Raw genomic sequence first — 10,000 nt, 5'->3', positions numbered from 1 at the left:
GTTGAATATTGTATAATTTGTAATAGTCTGAAGGATGAAGTCTTCCTTTTATGTGTTGAGTAAACTCTCCTCCTTCTTAAGGCTAAATAAAGTCTTTAAAAAGCCTCTCGGAGCAGCTGGAAAAACGCATCGTCACAAAGCTGTAAATATTCTACCTGCTCGACATTAGCATGTTAGCATTTAGCTCAGGAAACCGTAGTGTGAGGGAGGAGGGATGACAGACCGGTTATTTTGCCAAGGGCGGGGCTGGTAGCGTTTATCTGGGCCAAACACACACACACACACAGAGACACACACACACACACACACAGAGACACACACACACACACACACACACATAGATAGATAGAGACACACACACACATAGATAGACACACACACACACACAAATAGACACACACACACACACAAATAAACACACACATACATAGACACACACACACACACATAGAACACACACACACACACACACACATAGAGACACACACACACATAGATAGAGAGACACACACACACATAGACACACACACACATAGATAGATAGACACACACACACACACACACAAATAGACACACACACACACATACATAGACACACACACACAGAGACATAGAGACACACACACACACACACACATAGATAGAGAGAGAGACACACACACAGACACACACATAGAGACACACACACACACACACACACACATAGATAGAGAGAGACACACACACACAGACACACACATAGAGACAGACACACACACACACACACATAGATAGAGACACACACACACACTCCCACACACATTGATAGACACACACACAGACAGACAGACACACACACACTCACACACACAGACAGACAGACACACACACACACACACACACATAGACACACGCAGATAGACACAGACACACACACAGACACACACATAGATAGAGACACACACACACATAGATACACACACACACACACACAGACACACACATAGAAACAGACACACACACACACACACACACTCACAAGCACACAAAAACACACACTCACAGACACACACTCACACACAAAATGAGTTAAGTTGACATTAAACAACAGTGTGTGCTAGCAGGTGGGCGTGTACGAGCGAAAGCACCTTCCCTTCCACTCGAGTCATCACGCATGCGCAGGCTGCCTTGGCTCTCTCTCTCTCTCTCTCTCTCTCTCTCTCTCTCTCTCTCTCTCTCTCTCTCTCTCTCTCTCTCTCTCCCGCAAGCACGCGCACACTCGCACGCGCCCACAGCCGGTGTCACAAGTGTGTCTTTCGGCCGCACAGCGCGCGCTGCGTGTCGATGCCAACTGGAGTCACATTTGGATCAGTAAATCTTGTTTTGCCGTAAATTTGGACATTTTCGCAGGGAGGTTTGGCGCAGGAGAATCCGCGCGGCTGGAGCCGCTCACTCCGGTAAGTTCAGACGGGAATTTCACCCCACACTTTCTTCTCTTTAAGCCCTGTTGATTTCAGCGTGACTGCCAGTTCACGTTCGTGCTGCTCGGAATTAATTTATGCATATTAACACGCTGTTTAGCACAGTCAAACTTCACGTCTACCAGACTACACTCACATTTTCACAGTATTTTGGAATGAGCCCGGGCACCCAGCCGGTTTAATGTTCATGGTTATGTTTATATTGTGATGTCCAATCTCAAGAACAATTCGGCAGCGCGTATGTTACACTTTAACTGACTTTAAGGTGTTAAATATTCTGTAATATTCCTAATATTATAAAATATTTCGAGTCTTTATTGGTTTGAGGTAAAGCAATAATAGGAATACTTCCAGAGTTTTTTTCAAAGTTTAATTTTGGGGGGGTTTTCCCTTTATTTGATAGTGAAAGTGGATAGAGAGGAAAGGTGGGAGATGACACGCAGAAAAGGGCCGCAGGTCGGACTCGAACCCGGGCCGCTGCAAAGGACTCAGCCAGCATGGGGCGCACGCTCTCACTGGGTGAGCTAGAGGTCGCCCCTAATTAGTTTTTAATGTATTTAACTCAACAGAGAGTATTTATTTTGGGTTTGCGGACCCATATGGAGCTTCCTCTCTCGTGGTGTTCTTACAATATTTAAACTATTGTCTGTTTGTGATATTATTTATGTCCCTTGATAGTCAATATACAATATTCATGGTGCTCAGTGACCATGTAGAGACTACTGCTGCTCAGAATCGAGTTTATTTCTACTTTATTTATGATGTTGACCCTCTAAAATATCCATGCTGTGTCTGTTTGTGAGTTTTAACTGACTTTATGATGCTTTAATCTTCATTTTATCTCTTTTTATATTCTTAAAACAATGAAAATGTTGTTAAAAAACTCAAATATATTCCGTTTAGGCCTACTATCGTGTAAAAGTACGAAAATTAGAAATATATTTACATTTGAGAAGCTGGAACTGTTGATTTTTGCAATTTTTGCTCGTAAAATGACTGAAAAGATGAATCAATCAACAGAATTGTTGCCGATAGATACGATAGCGTCACGATATGATATTATTGGGATTTTAAACGTATATTATATCGCAGCAACACAACCACAAACAGACCAGAGTCCTATTCTAAAATCGCTCCATTTAGAAAGAAACACACACACACACACACACAACGCACACAGACACACTCAGACACACACACCTACACACATGCATACACACACACAGACACACTCAGACACACACACGCATACACACTCAGACACACACACACCTACACACACACAGACACACTCAGACACACACACGCATACACACTCAGACACACACACACCTACACACACACATGCATACACACACACAGACACACACACGCATACATACACAAACACACTGAGACACACACGCATACACAGACACACTCAGACACGCACACACGCAAACATACACACACACATGCACACACACACACACACGTAGACACGCATACACACACACACACACACACACAGACATACACACATACACACGCACACAGATGCACACACACACAGATACACACACACACACACACAGACACACGCACACACACACTGAAATATTAACAATATTTTGCGATATATTGCAATTTAACACCTTTTTATCACATTTCTCTGTTTATCTCACTTCAGTTTTACTGCTGCTAACTGATTGTCAAGCATACAAACTGACCAACACACATACATATATCTCTATCTATCTATCTATCTATCTATCTATCTATCTATCTATCTATCTATCTATCTATCTATCTATCTATCTAGATTTTTCTATCTCCTGTAATATTCTCCATGTAGGCTAAGTGTTCCTAACCTGACTCCACCAGATGGATCGCTTCTCGTTTGCTCGGCATATCCATCTGGGAACTTTACCGTTGGAGAACTTTTGGGAAGGGGGGTGAAAATCCTGGTTAGCTGATTGGATAAACCATCTGTCTAGCACCACCTATAGTTGGTGATAGACGGGGCCAAATCAACCAATCAGAGCAACGAAAGCGTATGAAAATATAACCACAAGCCAGGCTACCCCTGCTGCTGCTGCAGGCAAAGCATAGCTCGTTAGCTCAGCAAGCTAGCAGCATGTCGGTTAAGGATATTTGCCGTTTGTGTAACGAGAATTTAAGAATAAAAGGCACCGTTTCAGGTAGGGCTGGACCCGAATATTCGTTCAGTGGGTTGGTATTCGATTTGAAAATTTGACATTCGAATATTCGTTTTTTCTTTTTCTTTCTTATATAGCCTAGCCATTTTAATGGGTCTATATAAAAGAGACTTCAGATACAGTATTAGAGGACCACTAAGGTCTATATAAAAGAGACTTCAGATACAGTATTAGGGGACCACTAAGGCCTATATAAAAGAGACTTCAGATACAGTATTAGGGGACCACTAAGGTCTATATAAAAGAGACTTCAGATACAGTATTAGAGGACCACTAAGGTCTATATAAAAGAGACTTCAGATACAGTATTAGGGGACCACTAAGGTCTATATAAAAGAGACTTCAGATACAGTATTAGGGGACCACTAAGGCCTATATAAAAGAGACTTCAGATACAGTATTAGGGGACCACTAAGGCCTATATAAAAGAGACTTCAGATACAGTATTAGGGGACCACTAAGGTCTATATAAAAGAGACTTCAGATACAGTATTAGGGGACCACTAAGGCCTATATAAAAGATACTTCAGATACAGTATTAGGGGACCACTAAGGCCTATATAAAAGAGACTTCAGATACAGTATTAGGGGACCACTAAGGTCTATATAAAAGAGACTTCAGATACAGTATTAGGGGACCACTAAGGTCTATATAAAAGAGACTTCAGATACAGTATTAGAGGACCACTAAGGTCTATATAAAAGAGACTTCAGATACAGTATTAGGGGACCACTAAGGTCTATATAAAAGATACTTCCGATACAGTATTAGGGGACCACTAAGGTCTATATAAAAGAGACTTCAGATACAGTATTAGGGGACCACTAAGGTCTATATAAAAGAGACTTCAGATACAGTATTAGAGGACCACTAAGGCCTATATAAAAGAGACTTCAGATACAGTATTAGGGGACCACTAAGGCCTATATAAAAGAGACTTCAGATACAGTATTAGGGGACCACTAAGGTCTATATAAAAGAGACTTCAGATACAGTATTAGGGGACCACTAAGGCCTATATAAAAGAGACTTCAGATACAGTATTAGAGGACCACTAAGGCCTATATAAAAGAGACTTCAGATACAGTATTAGGGGACCACTAAGGCCTATATAAAAGAGACTTCAGATACAGTATTAGGGGACCACTAAGGTCTATATAAAAGAGACTTCAGATACAGTATTAAGGGGACCACTAAGGCCTATATAAAAGAGACTTCAGATACAGTATTAGAGGACCACTAAGGCCTATATAAAAGAGACTTCAGATACAGTATTAGGGGACCACTAAGGCCTATATAAAAGATACTTCAGATACAGTATTAGGGGACCACTAAGGTCTATATAAAAGAGACTTCAGATACAGTATTAGGGGACCACTAAGGTCTATATAAAAGAGACTTCAGATACAGTATTAGGGGACCACTAAGGCCTATATAAAAGAGACTTCAGATACAGTATTAGGGGACCACTAAGGCCTATATAAAAGCATCCAGAAAGTACCATGTCATGGGACCTTTAAAAATGTTCTTTCGTTTGCCAAATCATCCATTCCTGGATTGTGTGTGTGTGTGTGTGTGTGTGTGTGTGTGTGTGTGTGTGTGTGTGTGTGTGTGTGTGTGTGTGTGTGTGTGTGTGTGTGTGTGTGTGGCGACCGCCCGACCGACCCCTGACCTGCCTGGAGCTCCGGTGAAGATACAGCAGGATGACATTTTAGATACACCCCATTGTTTGTCTGTCTGTCTCTCGCTTTCTGTCTCCATGGTGACCCCAGAGACGAACGATGCTCAGCCAGACTGTAAAAAAAACAGCTGTATATTATCTCTCTCTCTCTCTCTCTCTCTCTCTGTGTCTGTTAAAGAAAAGGAGGAAATGGGATTCAGGGCCCAAAACCTGTTTTTAATGCTAATGTTGTTTAAAAAGACATTCTGAGCCTCATCAATGTGGGGGGTCCTCACTTCACCCCCGACATCACAACACATACACACAAACACACACACACACACACACACACACACACACACAGGTTTGTGGCACTATCTTTGTGGAGACATATCATTGACATAATGCATTCCCTAGCCCCTAACCTTAATGTTAACCATCACAACTAAATGCCTAACCTTAACCCTTACCCTCACCTTAACCATCACAACTAAATGCCTAACCTTAACCCTTACCCTAACCTTAACCATCACAACTAAATGCCTAACCTTAACCCTTACCCTAACCTTAACCATCACAACTAAATACCTAACCTTAACCCTTACCCTCACCTTAACCATCACAACTAAATGTCTAACCTTAACCCTTACCCTAACCTTAACCATCACAACTAAATGTCTAACCTTAACCCTTACCCTAACCTTAACCATCACAACTAAATGCCTAACCTTAACCCTTACCCTCACCCTAACCATAACCTAATTCTATCCCTAATCCTAAAACCAAGTCTTAACCCTCAAACAGCCCTTTAAACTTGTGGGGTCCAGCATTTTGGCCCCACAAAGCTGTCGGGACCCCACAAGTATACTGGACTCCCGGTCTTTGGACCCCACGAATGTAGTTAAACAAGAACACACACACACACACACACACACTCACGTGTTTACTGTTGTTTGTCTGGTAAATAAGACCGAGGCCTTCTCCCATTCGGGGAGTTTTATTTGGGTTTCCACGGTGACTGTGTTTGTGTGATTCTCCACAGTTTCTGGACACACTTTGTACATATGTGTAACCATGGCGTTTCCTACAACAAAGATACAGGGACAGTACTACACAGCTGTGAAGACATAGAGTATATGACCCACTGGTGTTGGATCGGTACTCGGTATCGGCCGATACGCAAGTTCAGGTATCGGAATCAGTATCAGGAAGCAAAAATAAAATGGTATCAGACCATGGCTGCGTCTCAAAGCGCCTATTGGACACTTTACACACTGGGAGGGTAAATGGGACTGAGTACCACACACACACACATACACACACACACACACACACACACAAACACACACACACACACAAACAGAAACAAATACAGCCCCACATACAGACACACACACACACAAACACACACACACACACAAACAGAAACAAATACAGCCACACATACAGACACACACACACAAACACACACACACACACATTCACACACAAACACACACAGACAGACACAGACCTACACAGACAGCCACACACAAACACACACACACACATTCACAAACACACACACACACAAACACACACACACACACACACAAACAGAAACAGACACAGACACACACACACTCAGACAGACACACACATGTACACGCACACAGACACACACAAACACAGACACACACATGCACAAACACACACACACAGACACACACAAACAGCCACACACACAGACACACACAAACACACACACACAAACAGAAACACACACACAGACACACACAAACACAGACAGACACACACACAAACACAGACACACACACACAGAGACACAAACAGAAACACACACGGCACACACACAATCACATTCGCACACATACACACACAGACACACACACAGACACATGTACGCAAGCACAGACACACACACACAGACACACCCACACACACACAGACCCCACACACAAAACACACACACACACACACACACAGAGACACACACACAGAAAGACACACACATCTACACGCACACAGACACACACAAACACAGACACACACACACAGACACACACGTACAAACACACACACAGACACCCACAAACACAGACACACACACACACACACACACACACACACACACACACACACACACACACACACACACACAGACACAAACAAATACACAGACACACACAACACATTCACAGACATACACACACACAGAGACACAAACAGAAACACACACTCACACAGACACACACACACGCACAAACACACAGACACACACAAACAGAAACACACACAGACACACAAACAGAAACAAATACAGCCACACATACAGACACACACACACAAACAGAAACAAATACAGACACACACAAACAGACACAGACAGACACAGACAGCCACACACAAACACACACACACACACATTCACACACAAACACACACAGACAGACACAGACCTACACAGACAGCCACAAAAACACACACACACATTCACAAACCGCACACACACACACACACACACACACACACACACACACAAACAGAAACAGACACAGACACACACAAACAGCCACACACACAGACACACACAAACACACACACACAAACAGAAAACACACACAGACACACAAAACCAGACAGACACATGCACAAACACACACACAGACAACCACACACACAGACACACACAAACACACACACACAAACAGAAACACACACACAGACACACACAAACACAGACAGACACACACAAACACAGACACACACACACACAGAGACACAAACAGAAACACACACAGACACACACACAATCACATTCACACACATACACACACACAGACACACACACAGACACATACATGCACAAGCACAGACACACACACAGACACTCACTCACACACACACAGACCACACACATACAAACACACACACACACAGACACACACAGAGACACACACACAGAAAGACACACACACGCACACGCACACAGACACACACAAACACAGACACACACACACACACACACATGCACAAACACACACACAGACACACAAACACAGACACACACACACACACACACACACACACACACACACACACACAGACACAAACAGAAACACACAGACACACACAAACACATTCACAGACATACACACACACAGAGACACAAACAGAAACACACACTCACACAGACACACACACACGCACAAACACACACACACACACAAACAGAAACACACACAGACACACACAAACAGAAACACACACAGACACACACAAACACAGACAGACAAACACACACACACAGAGACACAAACAGAAACACACACAGACACATTCACACACATACACACACACACACAGACACATACATGCACAAACACAGACACACACACAGACAGACACACACACACACACGCACAAACACACACGACACACACATTCACATACATACACACACACACACACAGACACATACATGCACAAACAGACACACACAGACACTCACACAGACACACACACACAAACACAGACAGACACACACAAACACAGACAGACAAACACACAAACACAGACACACACAGACAACCACGCACAAACACACACACACACAGAGACGATCCACAAAAAAGAAACACACACACAAACAGAAACACACACAGACACACACAAACACAGACAGACAAACACACACACAGAGACACAAACAGAAACACACACAGACACACACACACACAAACACATTCACATACACACACACACACAAACACAGACACATACATACACACACAGACACTCACACAGACACACACACACAAACACAGACACACACAGACACACACACCACGCACAAACACACACACAGACACACACATCAAAAGATGCAAGAATGACTAGTTGTGGATGCGGGGAGGGGCCTATAGAGGATGCCTTTCTACAGGGCTCAAGTAGGGTGACCAGATGTCCCGAAAAATTTGGGAAAATTAGAGCAAAGTCTCAAGAGCAGACTCTGGAGTAGTTATATAGTGATTCAACATTAAAAACTGTTCACGGTGCTTTTTCGGTAATTGAGTCGTGAGTCGTCACCTGAGTTCATGATTTTTAATGATTTTTTTATTTTTTTTTATTTGTATTTTCGGGTTTACAAGACAAGACAGTTGAGTTTCTGAATAAAAATAATAAATAATTTGGGTGCGGAGTTTTGAAATCCATGTTAAAGGTCCAATATGTACTATATGTAGGCCTACTGTAATAAATCCAAAAATGACACCAATGCCTCATCAGATATTAAGGAAACATGTTAAGCTCTTTTCTGACAACAATGCTAATGTCAGTATTTTTTTTATTTTTGAAATGTACGTTCTGTGACCGAATTTCTGTTAATGTTTTTTCTCACGTAAACACGTAGACTCAGCGCGCTACGGCTGTAACGCTATACAGCCAGGAAAGCAGCAAACTAACTAACGGGATCAACGGAGATAGATTCATAGACATTGTGTATATAAGAATGGACCAACAGAGCCCGTTGCTCTGGACGGAGACCAGTGAAGGATGTTAGAAGTCACTTTTCCGGTGATCTCTATGGTTACTGAGCAGCCTCCAACTGAGAGAGACAACGTAGATGTGACGTGAGCAACCTGTCTGAAAGTTGTAAGTCTTCCGGTAGCTGTGCCGAGAG

At 42.8% G+C, this 10,000-nt stretch overlaps 1 protein-coding gene across 1 annotated transcript in view; it reads left to right on the top strand.

The window, feature by feature from the left end:
* Positions 1-1,025: 1,025 nt before the first annotated feature.
* The window catches only part of LOC120572275 (FH2 domain-containing protein 1-like), a 51,147-nt gene continuing 42,172 nt past the window's right edge, over positions 1,026-10,000 (top strand). Inside the window, exon 1 of the mRNA XM_039821512.1 lies at positions 1,026-1,436. The gene's annotated coding sequence lies outside the window, so the exon portion shown is untranslated. The remainder of the gene's footprint in view (positions 1,437-10,000) is intronic.

This window comes from Perca fluviatilis, chromosome 14 (genome assembly GCF_010015445.1).
Source record: "Perca fluviatilis chromosome 14, GENO_Pfluv_1.0, whole genome shotgun sequence".
Lineage (NCBI taxonomy): Eukaryota > Metazoa > Chordata > Actinopteri > Perciformes > Percidae > Perca > Perca fluviatilis.
Note: the sequence above shows the minus strand (reverse complement) of the source record. Positions and strands in the feature narration are given on the sequence as shown.